General features: G+C 45.6%; 1 protein-coding gene across 2 annotated transcripts in view; it reads right to left on the bottom strand.

Moving 5' to 3' along the window:
- TTI1 (TELO2 interacting protein 1) overlaps positions 1-24356 on the bottom strand; it is a 532791-nt gene that overhangs the window by 378056 nt on the left and 130379 nt on the right. The window lies entirely within an intron of this gene.

The raw sequence follows: 24356 nt of genomic DNA, 5'->3' as shown, positions 1-24356 counted from the left end.
CAAAGCAAGGAGTCAAGAAACTGACAAAATACAATCAAAATTTAAGGATATAAAATGTTGCAGCATGCTTTAAATAACTGTGAATTGGCTTACATAAAAAAAAATATATTTTTTTCTCTGGCATTATTTTCATCTCCAAATATCGATACATATAAAATGCCATTTGTCTGCGCATCTTAAATGGCTGTCATTTACTACCATGACTTGGGATGGCAAACTCTAAACCCAATTGATGAAAATTGCAATTTAAAAAAAAAAAAAAAAAAAAAAAAAAAAAAAAAATCAAATCAATGGATGATTCCAGCTTTGCACTGCAGCTACTACACTGAGGTTAACTATCTGTGTAACAAGTAATCCACATGTCTCGCATTCAGGAGTAAAACCTTAATACGGAATTTCAAGATAAGAGAAGGAGTTATTAATTACTCCTGCTCAAAAAGGGCATTTTTGCGGGTAGCTCCATATGTATACTCTCTACAGGTGGGACAAAGCTACCCACATGCAATAACAGATCTGCAAGAAAGTACAGCTGTGTACCTACCATAAATGTTAGAGTGTATTCACTGTTGCAGTCATTACACTTGGGTTATCCTGCTGGCAGGCTACCCGCAGTCGGCCTGAATTCCAAAGTCCTGGCCCGGCGTCGGTTGCTGTCACCTCTTCCCTGATGTCAGTGCGCCAGGGGTATAAAAGATGCAGCCGACACCATTTACTTCAGTATTTCTTGCCCCAGATGTCAGGTGCCCCAAAAAGGGTAGGCTGTAAAAAATTATGTTCATAAAAAAGCATGCACATAACCTTTATCTACAACCAAATACACCACATAGGTTGTATAGAATAGATGGGTACAGATAAGTTCCAGCAAAGAAAAAAGGGGGATGGTGGGAGGGTAACCTGGACTGCAACAGTGAATACACTCGAACATCTACATTTATGATAGGTACACAACGGTACTATGTTAATCGTGTTTCACTGTTGCAGTCATTACACTTGGGTTGAAAACCAAAGCTGAGGTTGGGCGGCTGGGCCTAAATAGAGTTTGGAATGGCTATGAGGCCCTGCAGAACTGCAGTGGCAAAGCCTGCTCTGGATATGGAGTAGAGAGGTAAATGGTAGTGCTCTGTAAAAGTGTGCACTGAAGCCCATGTTGCAGCCTCCAAATTATCTTTGGTTGGTACTCCTCTGAGGAAGGCTGCTGCTCTGGTAGAATGTGGCCTAATGCCCTTGAGCACTGATTTGCCATGTTGTGAACAGCAGAAACAAATGCAGTGGCCTATCCATTTTGAAAGTCCATTTTGAAATGGCTTTTCCTTGGGAACCTGCAGCATATGCCAGTAAGAGTTGCTCAGTCTTTCTGACGGCTTTAGTCTTGTCCAAGTAAAAGCGTAGCTGTCTGCTTATGTCCAAAGTATGAAGAAGTCGCTCCCCCTTATTCTGTGGGTTTGGATAAAAGGTAGGCAAATGAATTGTTTGGTTAAGAGCCATGCTGGACACAACCTTAGGCATAAATGTTGGGTTTGTCCTTAGAGAAACCCTGTCCTGATGAAAAATAATAAAAAGGTTCCATAGCCATTAGTGCCTGTAACTCGGAGTCTCTTCTTGCTGAAGTTATTGCTAGGAGAAGAGCGGTTTTCCATGACAAGTATTTTATCTCTGCTGTATTGGCAGGCTCAAAAGGAGGCAGTGTGAGTTTTTCCAAGACAAAATTGAGGTCCCATGTAGGTACTGGAGCTCTCCTTGGAGGCCTTATGTTTTTGGCCCCTCTGAGAAACTGTCTTAGCAGTGGATGAGAAAAAAATAGGTGGGTCCGTATTGTAATGAGCTGAAAGGGCAGAGGCATGGATCTTAATTGATGAGAAGGACAGGCCTTTGTCCAGCATCTCAGTTAGATATTGCAAAATTTGAGGAATATTTGGTTCAAGCGAGTCAATTCCCCACACTTGGTTCCAAGCACAGAATCTCTTCCATTTTTCTGCCTGGCCTCCAAAATAACATCCATAACTGCTTTAGAGAGAGGTGTGTTCTGAATGATTACATTATCCGCCATGCAGCCAGATTTAGGGTTCTGAGTTGGCTGTGCAGGATCTGATTATTCTGTTGGGTCAGCAAATGAGGTATTAGAGGCAATGTCCAGGCTGGGCCTTGAGACAAGCTCTTTAGGATTGGGTACCAGTGCTGGCATGGCCAGTCTGGGGCAATCAGTATAATTTTTGGCTTCTCTTGTCTGACCTTTAGGAGTACCTTGGAGAGGAGAGCAGAGGCAGAGGAGGGAAGGCATATACTGTAAGGGCTTTCCAGCTGAATGAAAAGGGCATCCACTTTCCATGCTTGCTTGTGATAAGTCCGAGTGCAGAATCTCTGTAGCTGGCAGTTGTGAGGGGAAGCGAATAGATCTATGTCTGGGCATCCCCATTTCCCTGTTATCATGTTGAAGATATGTGGGTTCAGTTTCCACTCGTGAGGATCCATGAGGTTTCTGCTTAGTTCGTCTGCCAAAGTATTTGTCTTTCCTGGCAGGAATTGTGCTTGCAGATGTACTTGAAAAGCCAATGCTGTGTTCCACAAGGTCGTGGCTTGCCTGCAGAGGGGGTAGGAATGTGTGACCCCTTGCTTGTTTATGTACCACATGACTGTAGTATTGTCAGTCTTCATCAGTAGTTGTCCTGGATGAAGTAGGTCCTTGAAGGCTGTCAGGGCATTTTGTACAGCTAGCACCTCTTTTTGATCTATATTAAGATGCATTTGGTTTGTGGGCCATGTGCCCTGAATATATTTTCCTGCCATGTGTGCTCCCCCGGCATAATCTGATGCATCTGTTGTTAGTGTCTGCCTGGCAGTGGGTAAGGTGAATGGCTGTCCCTTGTTGTGGTGACAGGCCAGTGCCCACCACTGAAATTCCTGTTGCAGGCAGGGAATGAGAGTAATTACTGTTTCCAGGCTGTGGCAATGTTGAGTCCAAACACTTTTTAGATACCATTGTAGTTTCCTCATATGCAGTCTTGAATATAGAATTAGTAGAATGCAGGATGCCATGTAGCCCAGAGCCTGCAGATTTTTTTTTTTTTTTTTTGCAGATAACTGGGTCTTTGTTGCCAAGTGTTTGAAGTAAGAAGTCAGATGCCTTTGTTTGTCTGGCGTGAGATAAGCCATCTGGGCAGTTGTATTTAAGCTTGCACCCAGGAATATTATCTCTTGAGAGGGTACTAGTTTTGATTTCTTTTCATTTAGTGTGTACCCTAGGCAAATTAGTAATCTTTTTACAAACGCCAGATGCTGTAGTAAAATACCTTTGTCCTTTGCTTGAATAAGGCAGTCGTCCAAGTAGGGGTATATTTGAATTCCTCTTTGTCTGCAAAATGCAATTACTGGTGCCAGGCATTTTGACCCTGGGCATAGTAGATATGCCAAAGGGCAGTGCAGAGAATTGGTAGTGCAGTGAGCCAGCTATGAATCCAAGGTATCTTCTGCAAGATTGTCTGATTGGGACATGCAGGTATGCCTCTTTGAGGTCCAAAGTTACAAGCCAAGCCTTCTTGTCCAGCATGGGCAGAAGCTGCTGTAGAGTCAACATTTTGAATTTTGGGACGTCCAGAAAAGTATTTAGAATAGACAGGTCCAGAACTGGTCTCCAGGCTTTGTCCTTTCTTGGTACTAAGCAAAGTCTTGAGTAAAATCCTTGTCCTTTCTTGGTACTAAGCAAAGTCTTGAGTAAAATCCTTGTCCCTGCTCTTGTTGTGGCACTGGCTGAATAGCCCTCATGTCCATGAGAGATGAAACTTGTTTTTGTGCCTCTTGCCATTGATTGTGTGGAAGGTCTGGCATGCCTTTTGCCTTTGGCAGGGTGTGAAAGTGGAACCTGTAACCCTGATAAACTACATTTAAGACCCATTTGTCCTGGGTGATTGTGTGCCAATTTTGTGAAAAAGTGCTAGCTTTCACCCTAAGGGGTGCTTCCAAAAGTGCCTGGCATTGGCAGAGGGAAGTCATTGGGACTGTTTTTTTATAAGGCTGTGATTTGTCTTCTCCGCTTTTGGAGGTAAAAGCACCCCATTGTTTGGGCCTGTATGAGCCCTGGGGCTGTTGCCTGCCTCTAGGGCATCTGTTGCCTGCCTCTAGGGCGTCTGAATCTGCTTCTTTGTGGTTTGTCTGACACTGGAAAGGACCAATTCTTAGAGGGCCAGTTCCTGCTAAATCTGGGTGGCTGGGTGGCTGTACCTGTAAGAAATCCTTTACTGTCTGCATAGATTTTGCCTTATCCTCCATTTTCTTTAACACCTCCTCTGCCTTAACACCAAACAAAGTATCATGCTCTAATGGAGCATCCAATAATTTAGCTTTAACATGATCAGGCAGATTCTGTTCCTTTAACCAAGCATGCCTTCTAATAACAGAACCTGTAACAGCGGCACTGCATGAGGCCTCCAGTGAATCAGCCACATTGCAAAGTATGTTTTCCCACTTGTTCCGCTGCATACAATAAATCCTGCAAATCTTTGTTCTCAGAACATTCAGAATTTGTCAACATTTTTTGTTTTAAAAAAGACATTAAGTATTGCTGATATTTGAGCATATGAAACTGACAATTTAAAGACCTTACAGCCAAGGTAGCAGGAGTGTAAACTCCCCTCCCCCCCATCTGTCCAAAGCCCTAGAATCACTGTCTGAAGGGACAGGGTTTTTGGCAGAAGCAGCCTTGACCCCTTTAGGACCCTGTGAGATAGCTTCTGGGTCAGCAGCAGGGTTTTTGTAAAGAAATTTATGGGAGTCTGTGACCCTGTAGTATCTGTCCGGCTTAGCAGGGGCAGGAGGTAGAGAGTCTGGAGACAGGCCGGACTCTGAAAAAACATCTACTATGTCTAGAACAGGGGGAATTGCAAGAAGTCTGTGCTGAGGAAGTAAAAGAAAATCTCCAAGTCTTTTCTTAGAATCGGAATAATCCTGGCTCTCCCAATGGAAATACTCCCTCATGGTATGCAGGGTTTCCCCAAAAGAATAGTCCTCAGGAGGAGAAGCTGAAGGAACAGAGTCTTCAGCATCAGAATCCTCATAGGGAGGAACAGAATATCCCCGATCAGAAGAGGAATCAAAGGAAATGGAAACCCGATCAGAGGAATCGTATTCAGTGTCTTGCCTAGGCCTCTTATCAGGAGGGGGATGGGAACCCCTGATCAAAGTAATTAGGTATTCGGCCATTTTGAGCATCTGTTTCTTAGGCATAGAAGCCTGTCCTGGAGAATGCTGTACTGGTTTCCTTGTCTTTAAAACTGTTTTAGACTTTGTCTTGGATGCTGAAGTAGGCTTTATATAAAGTTGGGTAGGTCTGAAGACACCCTCAGAAGCAGATGCCTGCTCAGCGGCTCCAGACCCATCTGAGGGATTAATTTCCTAAGGGCCAATACCTTGAGTATCCAGAGGCCTAGCTGTCTCCACGTGGGAGACTGAGGCGACCTGTGGCTCTAAGGTAGCAGTTGTCAGGGGCTGTGAAAGCGCCTCACTGAGCACCGGCGACTGGCCTAGAAGAGGCTTTGTCAATTTTGGACCTCGGATGCTTGTCCTCGTCTTTATCCTTGTGTTTTTTATGAATTCCAGTCGTCTGTTGTTCCGACGGCATTATGTAGTTAAACCTTCTGCCAAAATAATGAAAAGCAAAATCGTACAGACGCTTAATAGTGCGTTGGTTAAATCTAGCACAAAACCGACAACTAACAACGTCGTGGTCAGGGCCTAGGCAAGGAATACAGTAAGAGTGGAAATCCTTATGAGGTATTTGCTTCCCACAAGAAATACAATTGTTAACTTTTTCTGACATCGGTCTGGAGCAAGAAAAAAGATTCCCCAACAGGGTATTTAGTTTTACTGTAGACTTCGGATCTGAAATTCGATTAAGAAAATCTCAGGAGTCGTCCGACCGGCACTTGCCAACTGCTTTTGCTTCGGGCACCGCGCGGCAAGAAAGACTGAAGAAAATGGCCTTGGCTGCATCTTTTATACCCCTGGCGCACTGACGTCAGGGAAGAGGCGACAGCAACTGACACCAGACCAGGACTTTGGACTTCAGGCCGACTGCGGGTAGCCTGCCAGCAGGATAACCCAAGTGTAATGACTGCAACAGTGAAACACGAACATGTAGGCTGATTTTCTGTAACAGGACCAATACCACAGGCATTAGGACTACTCGGCAGGGAAAACTTTTCCAGGTTGCTTAGGACCCCATCCTCTTTCTATTATACATTGTGGGTATGCAGTTTCTCCACATCTTCTCAAAAAATACTTAAGGACTGCAAGATAAGTAGGAGGACAGGAAGGAGGAGAACGCTAGACAAGCTAAACCAAAGGTGAGAGACGGATGGATGACATGTTACAGAGGATGGACACACATCACACTAATTGGTCATTATAAGTAAACTTTCCTATCTTAGAAAAGGTGGATCCATCCATCCTCCTTTACAAGAGAGAGCCCCAAACAAAACTTTCTGGATGGACAATCATGTGGAACACTCTCCCATATCACACTAGACCCAAATGAAGATCTGGACCTGAAGATAACATCTAGCTTATAACGCCTTGCAAAAACATTGTGGGAAGGACAAGCAGATGCTGCAGAGTAATGGAATGGCCCTTGGGTGCACAATGAAAAATCCTTCGATGGTTATGACAAAACAGTATACAACTAGATTGTGCGAGTTTATTCTACTGGATGGTATACCTTTGGTGAAGGATAAAAAATGAAAAAATCCTTGCTTATGTCCTCAGTTCTATAGTTCTACCAATGTAACATCCAAGCTGATGAAAAAACACACAAGGAGAGAAGCACTCTCCTGGGTTAATATAAGCAGGGAAGAAAACAGGTCAGCTGCCTTAATGCCATGGTTCAGACTAGTCTCCAGGACTTGGTTCCAGGTGAATCTCTGTCTAAGCAAAAAAAGATATGGTACTTTAATGGAAAGTGCCCGGAGCTCAATAGTCCTCATAATGAAGGAGACTATCACTACAAAAAACTGTTTTCTATAACCGGTATTTCAGGTCTACAGCAGATGCTGAACAGACAGAAAAAGGATACAAGTTTTTCCAAAAAGTAAGTCCTAATGTGGAAGTGGATCTCGTACAGGAGATCTAGTATAGAACATTTCCTTTAGGAAGGCACTGTACACTTAGGGAGGACAAAGAAGATTCTATTCCCAAATGAGAACTGGAGAAGATTATTCTTCCATCAAACTCCATTATGTACCCCAGTCCAGAATCAGATATTTGACATGTAATCTACCACTGATGGGATAGGAACAGAAAGGGATCTAGGCCCTTTGTGTAGTGAAGACAGAGAAACAAGTCAATATGCCTTTGCACATTTCACAGACAGATGACTTTTGTGAAAAAGAATGAATCAGTACCATCCTAACAGGAAGGGAGAAGCCAAGTTATGAGTCAGAGAATGAATGTCTGGATGAAGTTTGGTAAAGGTGCGACTCAGTCAAGTTTTGCTACTGTCGATACAAAGGCTTCTCCAGAAGATAAAGATAAAGCAAGGGAGAGCTTTCTGTTAGGGCCAAAATGTGGCTCTGAGGAGAAAGTGCAGTTATGCAAGTAAATTTACCATAATAGTACACGGGCAGTAGCCTTAGCTATATGGGGTAAGATCCTACCAAGGACATAACAGCCGGACAACTTCTAAAGCCTCAGGGCACCTTCCATAAGTCTAAACTGTCAAGGCAGCTCGAGCTGAGCTGACTGAACGACAAATTTGCGTGCCAAACCCCTCAAATATCCTGGCAACACAGAGGGAGGCTGAGTACCAACTAGAAAACATTTTCCATTTGCTAATACATGATTTTCAAGCAGCAGGCTTTTTTGCCTCTATTAGTACCTGCTGCACATCCTCAGCAAACAGGTGCCTAAAAGGGATTAAGACCTTATCATCCAGGTAGTCATACCTGTTCTTTTGTAAGTAGATCCAGTCTGTGAGGAAGCTTGTGGTAATTGCCCCTGGCCATTTCCAAAAGAAAGGAGAACCACTGCAGTCTTGGCTATAAGGAAGTCACCACAGTGACCTTGGGGGACTCTTGAATCTTCAGAAGGACCTTGGATATTAGTGGAAAGGGTGGCAAAACATACAGGACCATTCCTCTCCAAGGAAAAGGAAAGCAATCTGTCTTCCAGGCCTTCTTGCATGGCGTCCTAGAACAGAATCTTGCCAACTGATTGTTCAGAAAGAAGTCAGAGAGGTCTACTTGAGGAATTAATCTAATTCCTATTTATGAGAGTCTGCCCTGGTCCTGCTCAGCTTGTCAGTCACACAATGTTGCTCTGATGAAATGTAGAACACCTGTAGAGTGAGACTGTGTTGTAAAGCTATACCCTAAGCTAACATGACTACTCTTTAAAAGGGGTATGACTAGATTCCTCTCTGCTTGTTGGTGTACCACATGACTCTGGTATGGTGTGTAACAACTTGAAGAGGTCCCAGGGACCAAAGATGATTCAGATAGTTAACTGCCTTGAACGGGGCAGGCATCTCTGCTATTTATGTGCTTACATCTGTCTTTGGTGTTTCACACACCCTGTACTTTCATCCCTCCTGAAACTGCTCCCCAAGCAAAGTCTGAGGAGTCTGTGGTGACAGAGCTGCTTTAGAACAAGGAGGGATAATGGGAGACCTGGATTTAAGGACATCTGTTGTCCCCACCAAATGATTTCTCTTCTGACAAACCCCAACACTGGGATTTGAAAAGACAAAGGGTGTTGGTGCTGGCACCAAAGAGACTCCACATGAGAAAGATACGCGGAGTCTTGCTAGCGGTATCAAGAGAATCATAGAAGCCATAAGACCCAAAATCCTGAGGTACTCCCTCACAGTGACTGAAGTTTGAGTGGAAAACCTTAGAAATATATCTAGATATAGATCTACTTTTTTACGTGGAATAAAAGCTCTCTGAACGGAGATGTCCAGTTGGCATGCCTGGAAAATAATCCTGTGTGAAGGATACAAGAAAGACTTGACTGTCCTCTTGAACTTTCAGCTTATGTACGAGATCTCTCACTAAAGACAGGGATTCCTGACACTTTGAAAAACACTCTGCAAAGATAAGCAACTGAAGCTAAACCCTGTGAACACTCTTGATTCACTGGATAGTTCAAAGGGAAAGGAAGAGAACTGATGACGTGATCCAGACACACAAAACCTTAAGAAACATCTGAAGATGGTTTGAATAGGGATACGATTATAAGCCTCTTCATTCAAGTGCTACCAGGAAACTCGAAAGAGGAAGAAGAGCAAACAGCTTGTGAAGTGACATTTTGAATCCGGGCACTATCATAAGCAGGTTTAGGAAAGAAATATCTAGAACTGGTCTCCAAGCATTTTCTTTCTTTGGTACTAAGAACATCCTTGAATAAAACCCATTCCCTATTTGGGAAGGGAGAAAAGGTTCTATCACTCCTAGGGATAGCATGTTATGAACAATTGAAAAACAAAAAAAATGTCTGGATATGGAGAATGAGGAATGAATCCCTGAAAAAAGAGGAATTTCCTCACACTGCCATCAGTAACATTGACAAATTATCTTTAAAACTCATTTATTTGAAACCATCTGTTGCCAAAGAGAAAAATGGTGATTCACATTTTCTGGAAGAAAAAAGGTACCAGGGTGGGGGTGGGGTCATAAATTCTCTTAAATAGTTATTCAGACTTGTTGAACTGTCCTTGGTTTTGGGAGGTTTGAGGTTTCTTTCTGGAATCCCCCTTGCCGTTTCTGCTTAAATGCCCACTGACCTGTACTCTGTTGAGACTGTATGCTCTGTTTTTTTTTTGCCAAAACTAGATGAAGCATTAGATTCCCTTAGAACATTTAGAAAAGGAGGGATGAATAATCAGTCTCTGGATCAGCTTACCCCTTTCATCACACCTTCTGATCACCTATGCAGCAGAGCAGCTAAAAACAAAATCTCTATCCAAAGGGGAATTTAAAATCTCATTTGTCATTTGGGAGATTCTGGGAATGCAGTCAATCAAATCTTCTCAAAACAGTACCACAGGCCATAAGCCCTGGAAGTATCAGAGTCATACACACACTGCTTAGATCCAACTGGCCGCTTGCCAAACACTTAGGCTCTGAAGCTCAAACTCCTCCCCTACCCATAACACCTCACTCCTCCGGATATCTCTGAGTTTGCTGCTACCATGTTTGCCAACAATAAACTATATAGGCAAAGTACAACTACTTCTGAAAACTACTAACACAGAAGAAAGACAGAACAGGAGCTCAACAAGAAACAGAGGTTCCTATAATATCAGGTCATACCCCAAGGGACAGAGGGAAGGAGGGAGGCGAAGTTGAAAAAGAATAAAAGACAACACAGATGGAACTTCTTTAATATGATGCCGTCTTCTCATTCTTCCTCAACCTGTGGGACAGAGTCCCCAACTACAACAAAGCTTTGGATGGCCTTCATGGAAGGATATTCTGGAGAACTGCAAGCAGCTTTACTTCTGGACACTATGTCCAATTTTTGTGGAAAATAAAAGGTGTGAGAATTGGACCAGGAGGCAGCTGAACAAATGTCATCAATTGAAACTTCGGCCCAAAAAGATCGAGAAGTGGCCATAGATCTAGTACAGCGAACCTTAACTCGTTCAGTTAAAGAAACACCTTTGGATTCAAACAAATGAAATCCAGTCCCTTAACCATTTAGCTTGGTCTTGGTAACTGGTGTGCCTTTTTTGCATCTGAAAAGGATATGAAAAGCTGGACGTTTTTTCTGAAAGTTTTAGTTCTGTCCAGACAAAAATGCAACTGTCTGTGGATAACTAACAGGTGAAGTGTATATTCTCCTTTGTTTTAAAGTAAAGGAAAAATATTGGTAGGTTGAGAGACTGGTTTATATTGCTGTCAGTCGCCACTTTGAGAAGAAAAGATGGATTAGTTAAGTAAAGTCACTTGTCTTTGTAGAAAATTAAGTAAGAATATTTAGAGGACAGTGCTTGCATTTCAGACACTTGTCTTGCAGATGTGATAGCCACCAGAAAAACAGTCTTCCAAGATAAAGATTTTAAATCTACTTTGGCTGAAGGCTCAAAGGAAGGAAGAACCACGGCCTGCAAAATCACAGTTGGATCCCAAGGGACATTGGATCTTTGACAGGAGGGCGAAGAAAGTCATTCTAAGAAAAGCCTTGCGTAATCTAGATGAGGCTAAACATGACACGTTTTCTCCTAAATGAAAATTCTAAATGGCTACCAACTGCACTTTTAACAGTGGAATGACTGGCCACCTCATGGAAAATATGAGCGAGAAATTCTAAGACTGCCGGAACACGGGCAGTAAAGGGATACAAATTCTGCTGTTTAGCCCAAAAAGAAAACCTCTCCCATTTGCTCTTGTAATTTCATCTTGTGAAAGATTTGTAAGAGGAGATCAGAATATTACGGACTGGGGATAAAAGGCTGGAAGACCTAGCTATCACTGGAAATGGAGAAACCGTGCGCTTAGGTTCAGACCTGGGAGAGTGGGGTGAACTTGCATTGATGGATGGGACAGTAGATCCGGACATGGTTCGAGTGCCCATGGAGGGCAACCTAGGCGAGACCAAAGAGATCTACCAGATTTGTCAAGGCCAAAAGGGGGCAATGAGAATCACTCTGCACTTCAACCAGGAGGCTTTCTGAAGAAACTTTAGGATTAAAAGGAGAGCTGGAAAGGCATAAGGCAATCCGGGAGGCCAAGCATGGACCAGAGCATCCCTGGGTTACTGTCCCTGAGGGGGAATCAAGGCAAAGAACCTGCTGCACTTGTTGCTGTGGGGAAAGGCGAAGAGGACACAGCAAGGCTGACCCCACTTGTGGAAGATCATGTCTACCACTGACTGGTTCAGAGACCACTCGTGAGGCATCAAAAGAACTCTGCTGAGCCTGTCCACTAGAATTCTGCGCCCCACGGAATGTGCATTGCAATCAGAAAACCATTGGTAGAAATAGCCCACTGCCGCACTCTCATTGCTTCTCGGCACAGGAGGTAGGATCTGGTTTCCTCTTGCTTGTTGATGTACCAAACTAGCGATAGATTGTCTGTTTGTATTTCAATCTTCCCTGGAGGAAGGGAGCTATGAAGGGCCTGCAGCAACAAAAAGGACCACTCATCTCCAAGACATTGATATGCAAGCTGGTCTCCTGTGATGTCCATGTGCCTTGGACAGTCTGATCCAGGAAACGCCACCCCCGCCCTACCTGGGAAGCATCCATGGTCAACGTGGCTTTTGGGGAAGGAAGAACAAACAGGAGTCCTTGAAGGACCTCTGGGAGTGAAGTCACTAGAACAGAGAATCCTTGCACACTTTAGATAGTTTGACTGGATAGCTGAGGGGTAGATGAAGTAACCACTGAACTGCTAAGGTCCACTGTAGAATTACCATGTGTAGGCATGCTCGGGGTACACAGCAATGGTGGCGGCCATGGAACTCAGGGCTTTGAGTACTAGTTCGGCTGGAGGAGCTGGGATTGGCAAAATCTGTCTGATATGTAGTTTTAGGTTTCCAATCCTGTCCAGAGTATGGAATGCCAAGGACTTGGACGTGTGCAAACAAGCCCCTATCAAGTCTATGCATTGAACTGGCTGAAGCTGGGATTTCTCTAGGTTGACTGTTATGCCCAAAGAAGGAGCTAGCTATAACAGGTGGTACCTGGCTTGGATGAGTTGAGGCGTGATGGCAGCAGTTAGGAGCCAGCCATCCAGGTATGGAAAAACATGGAATTTTTGCAGTCTGAGATGAGCTGCGACTAACCTCCATGCATTTGGTGAACACCATGGAGGCTGTGATAAGACCAAAGGAAAGAGCTCTAAACTGATAATGACTGGCTCCCATCCTGAAGTGTAGGTACCTTCTGGAGTGTCTGTCCATCTTGATGTGGTATTATGCATCTTTCAGTCCACTGAGCACATCCAGTCATCCATTTTTGAAAGTGGTAGAATGGACTGGATCATGACCATCCTGAACTTTGTACTTTTTACAGACTTAAAGGATGTTGGAACCAAAATGGTCCTGAGGACCCCCCCGTCTTTTTTGTATTAAAAAGAACTTTGAGCAAATACCTGATCCGCAATGATCCAGTGGGACCTTTGGGATGACCATTTTCTGTAGCAGCTTTGAACTTTCCAACTCCGCTGCCTCTCTCTGATTGGGCGGAATATCCAGGAGACACATCCTTGGTTTAGGGGATTTTGAAAAGGGAATCAAGTATCCTCTGGATGCAATTCTTTGCACCCACCAACAGTCTACGATAGCTAGCCAAGCATCTGGGCGCATGAATAAGTTCCCCCCTGACTGGCTTCAGAGGACAACAATCGGGCAACCCCTCAGGAGCACAAAAAGGGTCTGTCCGAGAAGTAATCCCAAGACCCTTGATTTTTCGAACCCCCTTCTGCCGTGCGAGTGGCATCTAACATTGTAACCATTTCCCTCTCTGTCTCGGGGAATATTCTCCCTGCAACTCCTGAAAGGGATTCTGAGATTTTATGAACCGCAGTTACTCCCCACCCCCCCCCCCGATACCTGGAGAAAGATCTCTGGGGGGAGTGGGGGGGGGGGAAACGGATCCTAATGGCAGACAGAGTCTGTCTCTCTCGCTCTACGGGAGAGTGTCTCTCTAACAGTAGGCCCAAACAAAGATGACATGTCAAAAGGGGCTTTGACGAAGGACACCTTGAAGGGTTCTGCAAAATCACACAGCCGCATCCAGGTGCGACACTTAGTGGTAATGTCAAAACCGGAGGCCCTAGAGGTACCCACCACTGCATGGGAGATTAACCTCTTGGACGCATTTGATATTGACTGTACAGTGGCCAATCTGTACGAGAAAGATTTCCTGTCCTCATCACACATGGACTCTGGGACCAAGCAAGACAGTTCTTTGATTAAATCCTTCTGTAGCCTGATAAAATGGGAAAGGTAGTTTAAGGCTTGTAGTGTAAAGGTAGACGAGGCATAAACTCTCTTGCCGAATCTGTCCATCGCCCTAGACTCCTATTAGGGGGATGGACAGAGGAGCTTTCCTGGGCTAGCTCCTCCTTAGTGACTGCCATAACAACCATAGCATCTACCCAAATACTCTTGGTCCAATTGGGGATGGTCAGGGGAAGCACTAAGTTTTTTCCTCGTGCTTGGGTATCGGTTTTACACTGTCCGGATCCTTCAGAGCCCTGCTTGACGCAAGATCAATAAGAATATCAGCAGGAAGAGAGACCCAAAATGTAGATGGCAAGACCCGAAAGCCTCCAAGAACAACGATTCCTCCAGGGTCAGCTTTTGGGAAGACCATCCAACCTTTAAGGTGCATGTCTCCAAAAGAGACATCCTCAAGTGGAGATCTGGGGGACCCACCCCCCTCCTCAAAATCGGTATCTTCAGTCACCAATTCCTCTGGGGAATCGAAGTGCCTACTTTTGCACCTTCTCCTCCAGGAAATCTCCTCAGTGAAATGTTCCAGGGAGAAGTCAGAAGATATCTGGGGTTCCAAAACTGGAACTGCTGGTGAGGTGTCACACACAATCCCCAAAGGGGAGAGAAGTGGATCTGAAATGGTGAGAGCTGAGGATGTCCTGGGCATGGAGAGGACCCTCTCTGCCGCCTTGAAAGCAGAATGGGCTTGAAATGTCGAAGACAGTCTCTCCAGAGCCTAAACGACTAGGACAGACTATCCACAAACATGGCCAGCCCACCTCTTCGAGACAGAAGCCGGAGCCGAGCCAACTAATGCCCACACTCTGAGGGGAGGTGACGGCTCTAAAGACTTCAGAGTCAAGATCAAGCCCTCGGGGCCAATGTTGAGGCTTCGGCTCAGACAGCCACTTTGCTCCGAGATGCTAGGAACCGAGCAAGTCAGGGTAGGCACTGGGGTTGAAGCAAGATCCATTATCTGCTCAGACACCTCGGCTCTCTGGGCGTATGGATCAGAGGGCTCTGAAACAGAAAGTTGACCGAAGGAGCTAGGGGTCTAAAGTGCGACTGTCTGCCCACAGTCCTGGTAGGGGATGGGTCTGGAAAGACTCCCGTCTGAATCGGTCTCTTAAGGAACTGCCTCAGCAATCTGGCCATCTCTGACTCTGAAAGGTTGTGGGTAGACCTATCAGACTATGCTCTGGAAGGCGGCCTAGACCGAATCCACAGAAACCTCTCTATGCGAGGCGAACCTGCGGACAGAGCAGAGAGCTTCAAAGACAAAGGAGCTCAGGACCAAGGAGAGGAATGTCTGGACTTACTCTGATCCGAAAATCTGGGATCGGACACCTTGGGAGCCTTGGTTGGAGACTCATTAGAAGAGGATAAAGCACATTTCCCCGGGGAGCACTTCCTGTGCTTCCTATTTTCACGGTGCTTCTTGGGAGGAGGTTGACCCCCTGCAGAAGCAAAAGAGGAACCTGCTGACGAGGCTGAAGGTGGTAGAAGACCCTTTAGAATGAGCCTGTTCCTTCTAGCGGCCAATGCTCATTAATGGAAACCCCACAGACCGTACAAAAGGAATCAAGGTGGGCAGGGCTGAGACAAACACTTCCTATAGGCGCAAGATTCCCTTATCTGATGCCCACAGGAAGTGCATTTTTTGAAACCCAACAGTTTCTCAGATGTAGCACAAAGAAAGTCAGATGGGATAGAAGAGAAACAAAGAAATAGAAGTTATGTTCTTACCATAACGTTCCATGTTAGTTGTCTTCTTCTCGCCTTCTTCTTGCTGGATGGGTTCGGAGCCGACCTTGGCTCCGACTCGGCCACTCTAAAAGCTCGAGAGTTGGTTCCACCGGCTCGAGGCTCCCCTTATATCCCACAATGCTAGGCGTGAGTTACCTCAGATCTCGTTTGTAAGCTAGGCCCAGCTTATAATAGTAGCAGAATAACTAGAAACAAAATCCACCTCTATAAACAAGGGTGAAGAAAAGGGTGACCTACATCCTGATCTAGGAAATATGCACAGCAGAGCATATACCTAAAGTAAAGAGGTGGTAGAAAGAGAGGTCACAATCAAAACTCCTCTAGGTCTGTCCAGGCCAGGGGGAAGGAGGGTGGGACGCAAGAAGAAGGCGAGAAGAAGACAACTAACATGGAACGTTATGGTAAGAACATAACTTCTATATGTTAAGTTGTCTATCTCGCCTTCATTCTTGCTGGATGGGACCGCGTCCCTAGCACCTTGTCCTGGGTGGCCTAACGGAACAGACTCTTGAGAACAGTGGAACCAAAGTTAGCTCTATGCCTAGAAGCTAAATCCAACTTATAATGAGAAATGAAAGTGTGAGGAGTAGCCCAAGTAGCCGCTGCACAAATGGTGTCAATAGGCAGTCTGTCTTGGAAGGCTATAGAAGTAGCCAAAGCTCTGGTAGAATGGGCTTTAGGTTTGTTAGGCAGCTTTTGGTGTCTAATTTCATAAACAAGGGAAATCAGAGAGGTTAGCCATCTAGATAATGATACCTTTGAAACTGAAAGTCCCTTTCTGCCTTCTGCATAAGAGACAAACAGCTGGTCAGATTTTCTGAATTGTTTGGTTCTATCCAAATAGTACCTTAACTGACGATGAACATCTAGCCAATGCAATTTTTGTTCAGACCTGTTAGAATATTCTGGAAAAAACACAGGGAGGTTAATGCTTTGATTCAGGTTAGACGCCGAGGCTATCTTAGGTAAAAAAGACGGGTTGGTTCGTAAAGATACCCTGTCCTTATGGAACAACAGATAAGGAGGTCGACAGCTGAGTGCATGAAGTTCTGAAACTCTTCTAGCTGAAGTAATAGCTACCAGAAAGAGTGTCTTCCATGATAGCAATTTTAAAGAACAGGAGGCTGCAGGTTCGAAAGGGGAAAGAATCAAAGAACTAAGAACTAGATTTAGGTCCCAAGGATGAGGAGGATTTCTTATAGGAGGTCTGAGTAGAAAAACTCCCTTCAAAAAGGCTTTGCAAAGCTTGTGGGACATGATGGCAGACTCTGAAATGCCCACATGAAGTTAGAAATAGCTGCCAATTGAACTTTAAGAGTAGAAGGAGATGAACCTGCATGGAAGAGTTCAGCTAGAAAATCAAGGACCATTTGGATGGAAGCAGTGAAAGGATCTATGTCCCTTCCTTGAGCCCAATAGGCGAAACGTTTCCACTTACTCAAATAAATCTTTCGAGTGGAAGATTTATGGGAAGCTATCAAAATATCTCGGACAGAGTGAGATATTTGAGGAAGCCTGGCTAAGGTTGGAATTGGAGGAACCAAGCAGTGAGGTTCAGAGAGGGACAGGAGCGATGAAACTGACCTGACTGATGGATCAAAAGATCTGGAACTAGGTCCAGATGCCAAGGTCGCTCCAACAGAAAATGATGTAGAAAGGGGAACCAAACCTGTCGAGGCCAGTAAGGAGCAATGAGGATCAACGAGGCCTTCTGAGCGATAGCTTTCTGTATCACTTGAGAGATTAGTGGGAAGGAGGAAATGCATACAGAAGTCCCCGGGCCAAACTTGGACTAGAGCATCTCTGCTGGGCTGGCCTGGTAAAGGGAATAGGGTGAAATAATCTCTGCACTTGCTGTTTTGGGGAGTAGCAAAAAGGTCGCAGCAAGGCTGACCCCACTTGAGAAAAATTTCTCTCACAACAGAGTCTTTCAGAGACCACTCGTGAGGCATGAGGATAGCTCTGCTCAATTTGTCCGCGATTTGATTGGACTTCCCGGGGATGTGCGTTGCTATCAGAAACCGCTGAGAAGAAATCGCCCATTGCCACAGTCTGAGTGCTTCTCGACACAGGGGCTAGGACCTGGTTCCGCCTTGTTTGTTGATATACCACACTACAGACATATTGTCCGTCTGGATTGCTATCGTTCCCAAGGGAAGAGAGTCTTGAAGGGCTTGCAACGCTAAAAGCACTGCTCTCATCTCTAGAACATTTATGTGCAAGTGGCATTCGTCTGGTTGCCATGTGCCCTGGACAGTTCTGCCCTGATAATGCCCCCCCACCCGACCAGGGAGGCGTCCGTTGTCAGAGTAGCAACCGGAGGGGAAGGGACAAAGGGTCTTCCCAATAAGAGCTGAGGGGAAGACATCCACCACAGAAGATGATTTCTGCATGTTTGTGTAATCATGATGGTGTGGGACATCGGAAGTTGCTGGTATGACCATTGCGTGAAGAGCATCCATTGAAGGATTCTCATGTGGAATCTGGCTAATGGAAGCAGAGGTATGGCAGCCGCCATAATCCCCAACACTTTCAGAACTAACCTGGCTTTGATTCTGTTGCTGCTGAAGAGGAGCGAGACCAGTTTGTGTATGCCTGTTATTCTCTGATCTGTTAGTCTCGCAGACATGTTGACTGTGTCTAGATTTGCGCCCATGAAGGTAATAGTACGACAAGGCGACAAAACAGACTTTTCGCAATTTATTGAAATGCCTAAATTTTGACAAATGCGAAAGGTGTAGTCCCTGGCCAACAGAAGAAGATGCTTGGTGGAAGCTGTGAGGAGCCAGTCGTCCAAATATGGAAACACCTGGAATCCTTGACGTCTCAGGTGAGAAGCTACCACTGCCATGCATTTGGTAAACACCCGGGGGGCAGTGGTGAGACCAAAGGGCAGGGCCCTGAATTGAAAATGACTGGTTCCCAGCCTGAAGCGGAGGAATCTTCTGGAGCGTCTGTTCATTTTTATGTGATAGTACGCATCCTGAAGGTCTATAGAGCACATCCAGTTTCCCTTTCCCAATAGGGGAAGGATGGACTGCAGCGTGACTATCCGAAATCTTGCTTTCTTGACTGACTTGTTCAAGATACTGAGATCCAAAATTGGTCTCCAGTCCCCTGTTTTCTTTGGAACTAAAAAGAACCTGGAGTAGATTCCGGATCCTTGCTGGTCTGCTGGAACTGGCTGAATTGCTCTTTTTGCAAGCAGCTTTGAAATTTCCAAAGCTGCAAGATCCCTTTGAGCGGGTGGAACATCTGGAAGGGATTTTTTTGATTGGTTTGGAATGCGAACAAAGGGAATGGAATAGCCTTCGGAAATGGACTGTACCCATTTGTCTTGAGTCAGGGATAGCCAGGCTTCTGGGTACAGTGACAATCTTCCCCAGACTGCCTCCGAAGGTGGGCAGTCGGGCAACACCTCAGGAATGCTGAAAGGGCTTATCAGAGAAGGCTTCTCGATTGCCCTGGTTCTGCGGACCCCCCCTGCCTCTAGGGCGACGTCTACCATTGTTGTTCCCCCCTCTGCCTCTGGCGGGGAACAGACTCTGTGCGTCAGGCGAAGTCCCTTGAGATTGCTTGCGGAACCACATTTTCACACTTTTCTGGCCTTTGGGGTAAGGCCTAGAAGGAGTAGAAAAACGGACTCCGACGGCAGAAAGAGTCTTGCCATCCGTCTCGCACCTAGTCAAGGTTTCTTTCACTTGAGGACCAAAAAGAGATGATCCATCAAACGGGGAATTAGTGAAAGACGTTTTAAAGGGGTCCGCAAAGTTGCATAGCCGCATCCAGGCATGCCTGCGTAAGGCTACACCTGTCCCTGCGGCCCTGCTCGCTCCATCAGCCGCATACGAAAGGAGGCGCATGGAGGAGTTAGCTATGGAGTTCAGGGTAGCCAGCTGAGTGTTCATCTTGTCCTGAAAACCCGCAGCTGTAGGATCCTTCAACATGTCACTCGCTTCTTGATCAAGTCTCTTTGAAGACGAGTAAAATGGCATAGGTAGTTCAGCGAACGCATTGCAAAGGTCGCTGATGAGAACATCCGCTTCCCGTACCTGTCCATAGACCTAGATTCCTTGTTAGGTGGATGGACAGGCACTGAAGGATCAGCTAGTTCCTTCTTAGTGGCAGCAGCAACCACCATAGCATCCACAGAAACTCCCTTGGTCAAAAATTGTTTATCCGCTGGTGCCGTGATAAATTTTGAGGGTCTCCTGGGAGTGGGGTCCACTGAGTCAGGAGCCGTCCATGCCTTTTTTGCTACCACTTGCATGAGGGGGTCAAAGGGGGGAGACACCCAGGAGGTGGAAGGGCGAGAGCCAAACGCCTCAAGGTACACAGATTCATCCTCCGAAGGGTTGAGGGCTGGCCAATTTCCCCTCTGCTTGAGGATTTCTAGAATGTCTGCAAATGAGACATCTTCAGAAGGGGAACGGGGGGAACCCTCAGAATCCTCTAAATCTGTGTCAGAGGTGACGGACTCAGGTGAGTCTACGTGTTTCCTCTTACACTTTCTCTTCCGAGGGGGCTCTTCTGCCAATTCAGGAGATGCCTCGGAAGAGGATGAGATCCCCACAGGGGATTCCTGAGGAGCTGGCTCTCTGCGGTCTGGGATGAGGGAGTGAGTCGACTTGACCTGAGGCACCGAAGAGGGAGGGGCGGACTGAGCCGACTGTGGAGTTGAACCAGGTTCCAACACACTCCGCATGACCTCGAACGCACCCCTGTCAGGCAGAGCCAGAGGTCCCCGCTCCGAAAAGCTAAAAACCTCTCTCGGCACCGACAGTGATGGCTCCGAGGCCGATGTCGGAGCCGAACTCACCAGCGCCGAAGCTCCGAGAGGGAGAGCGGGGTTGGACAAGGGTCCGATGCCACTCACCCCTTCGGAGCCGACGAGGGAAGTCCGGCGCCGAGATTCTTCTAAGGAAGAAATCGGAGCCGACGATGGAGCCGAAGACATTTGTATCGGCTCCGACGCTACCACAGTCTCGGTTCCGAAACGCCCCGGCTCAGAGCTCAACGGAGTCGGAGGAGGAACATAATGAGGGACAGGGTCAGGCATCGACTGATGAGTCGGGCTCTGAAGCATTTGGGCCAGTGCCTCGGACTTAAGAAGTCGACTCACTACCCTCTGAAGGTCATGGTCCGAAAGCCTCGATGACCTAGAGGAGTGAGATCTATGGCTCCGTTCAGACAGCAAGGGAGATGCTGGAGCCGAATGAACGGAGCCAAGGGACGGTGACCTGGACCTCTTTCTAGATGTCGGTTCCGAAGGTCTGGTCGGAACCGACACAGGAATTTCCAATACCTCGGCTCCAGCCGGAGCCGAGGAACCCACAGAAACTGCAGTCTGAGACTCATCGGCTCCAGCCGGAGCCGATGTAGACGGAGGTTTCGAAGCCTTAGGCCTCGGCTCAGAAGCTGGAGCCGAGGACCTAGAAGCCTTGGAGGGTTTTCCAAGGAACAGTAAGGGAACCCTCAGGCTTAAGTAAACCTCTCAAAATAAGTTTGTTTTTTCTTTCCTGCAGGACTCTGGGGCTGAAGCCGTGACATACAGCGCAAGAGTCCTGCAGGTGTAAAGGTCCCAGGCAGTAGACACAAGAAGTGTGACCGTCTGTCAGAGACATTTTCTGAAAGCACGAGTCACACTTCTTGAAGCCTGAGACCTTTGAGTCTTTAGACATTATAGAAGGAAGTGTAACCACACACACACAGTCAAACACACTGATTACACCCTATACAAGTTTAAACTCAAAAAATAAAACTCACTATCAAAGTTTTAAATTCCTGAGAAAACACACACACACCACTAGGGGATGGAAAAGGCCCAAAGGCCCGAGGGAAGAACTTATAAGTTCTTGTGGAAAAGGGGGATAATAGAAGAGAAAAGGGGACAAATTCCACTAAACTAAGGGAAACAACTGTTAAGAATTAAACTAAAGGGGTTTAAGTAGACTAAATTTTACTCTACAATAACTCACCAAGAAGCCGGTAGAAACCAAACACCTCGATCGCTGTAGCGGCAAACGAGATCTGAGGTAACTCACGCCTAGCATTGTGGGATATAAGGGGAGCCTCGAGCGGGTGGAACCAACTCTCGAGCTTTTAGAGTGGCCGAGTCGGAGCCGAGGTCGGCTCCGAACCCATCCAGCAAGAATGAAGGCGAGATAGACAACTTAACATCAAAAGTTCCCTCCATGAACGGACCAGAGTATGCTAACACATTAAACTATATAGATTTTTTTTTTCAAGAAGGTAGGATAAAAAAAAAAAAAAAAAAAAAAAATGGAAGACTAAAAGAATTGGGGAAAGTTTACTAGCTTACGGTTACAAGCCTATACAACTCTTCACCTGAGCTCGAGACAATGGATCATGATGCTTCACCTAGAGCGGCAAATGAAATCGGAGGCAACGGAGTGAGACATTACAGGTTGGGGAGGAGCTCGAGCTTCAGAGCCCAAGCTTTTGGAAAGTGGTCAAGTCAGATCAGAAACCCACAGGTCAAGGAAGAATGAGAAGACATCAGACCTAAGATTAACTAAAGCAATACCTATTGGGTCAGGTATGGGAATAGTACATAAAAACGTATACATCCATCCGAGCTGCCTTTCAAAGGCAGCTGGCTGATTATCAGTAAAATTGCAGGCAGTAACACACACATCCTCTAAACCAGACAGAAGAGGATGAACAGGTATATATTCTAGAAATTCCTTCTGTAATGACTCAGTATTTTGAGGGACTGAGAAACCTGTGGTCTGCCACTGAAAGAGAATCTCCACAGGGGTGGGGTGGGGGCAGGGAGGATTCAGAAACTGAGCTCTCCTCAGAGACCGAATCAGAAATATGGGGGAAAAAAAAAACTATTTGTTCCTTCATCTTCCTGCTCAGATTCAGAATCTTGAATCTCTTCAGGAAAATAGGTATCCAACTTTCTTTTAGAAGAAACTAATTTACAAGTATCAGTAGCCTGAATTAAACCCAGAGCTAGACCCAGTATACTACTCCTGTCTAATGAAATATGAGGTGTAGTAGAGACGTGCTTAGTTTTGGGGTTTTTTTTCCACTGGAAAAAATGGGGCCAACCATATCAGAAAGGGAAGTAGCAGCTTCCCCTCGGATGGGCACAGCATTCTAAAACAGGGAAGCCTTCTCTATTCCCTCTCCTAGGATTCTCTATTCCCTCTCCTAGGACAAACAAGAGTGGATCTCGCTTGCCCACTGAGGGACCCCAACAGCCACAGAGGACATAGCTAACCCTGGTCCATAGCAGCTGTAGGTGCTACACCAGAGGAATTTGAGGTAAAAGATGAGTGGTCTGAGGTACAACAAATGGCCACAGTAGAGTCACCCAAATACAGCTGACACAAATTGCTAACCTGCTGTGGTGGCAAAGGCTGTTTGCTTAACTTTTTCTTTTCGTGGCTGGAAGGACCAACCATGGGACCAGTAGTTTGGTTCATGGTCAAGCCAAAAATGGTGCCCATTTTTTTGAGAAGGCAAGAGGCAAATGCCGGTAAACTACAAGTATTTAAAAGTCATTTTTTCACAAAAACACACACCTTGCCAGTCCCAAAAAAGTAAAATAACAATTAACATTATTAGTTCTTAATTGTTTAATTCATGAAGTGATTTTACTGGTTCTTTGTATTTTAAATAATGCTTTGTGATTTTATGTGACTGTCTGAAGATGGGTTTTACCCAAAAGCGCTAACCATTCATTTTGGATTAAAACCGTTTTTAGCCTGGTGGTCTGTTGAGTTCTCTTCTGATTTTGATTTTATTTACAACAGACCTTTGGTGCCTTAGTATCTGGTGCTTTCCTCTTTTGTAAACAGTAAAACTCTGAAGGGCTTTGAGTCCAACCTTGCCTTTAAGTCAGCTCAGCTCAAGCTGCCTGACACTTTGGGCTCGTGGAAGGTGCCCTGAAGCTTTGGAAGCTGGATGGCTATTATATTATAATCCCATTTGCTAAGGCTATAGCAGCAGTGATCAATATGATGAACATCTTTAGCTTTATGGAATCTGGCTTTTTAAAATTAAACTCATTATCAGAGGAAATGAGAAAAGGCATACAGGAGTCCAAAGAGCCTTTTGTAAACCATGATCTCCCTGGATTGACTTATTCAATGGAGAACAGAGCAGCTCTTTTTGCAATTGCACTGATTGAAGATGTAAATGGGTTGCATTACAGTTTTCCCAATACACACACAATTTTCTGTGCAATTGACTGGCTGAAGAATTATTCACTGGGCATCATCTATGAAGTGTGGGTGGCGATGAGGAAACCAGGGGGATGACATGGCTACTGTTGAACTGTCAGGCCTTCTAGGCAAAAGGGGCAAGACAAAGTTCCCTCCTTGCTTTCGGACATAACCACTATCACAGTACTGAAGTGCACTGCAATCACCCCCTCAGAGAAAAATAAAGCAATGAAAAGCAGAGAAGGTAAGGAAAAATGTTTGCATCTCCAGGACACTTTTATTAAGACTGGACTACTGAGGCAGCCAGACTCCTTAGACCATTTACCCACAGTAGCCCCCATACTCCTCAGTAAAGGCATCCACGGTCAGCAACACCGGAGGAGATGGTATTTCCACATGTCCAGTGATCTAGGATCAATCAACCTCCACGTTAAATTTGACTTGTGCTCCTAATCCATTTTAATG

Source organism: Protopterus annectens, chromosome 12.part0 (genome assembly GCF_019279795.1).
Source record: "Protopterus annectens isolate FY-2018-M chromosome 12.part0, PAN1.0, whole genome shotgun sequence".
Classification (NCBI taxonomy): domain Eukaryota; kingdom Metazoa; phylum Chordata; order Ceratodontiformes; family Protopteridae; genus Protopterus; species Protopterus annectens.
This window is presented reverse-complemented; position numbering and strand designations above follow the sequence as displayed.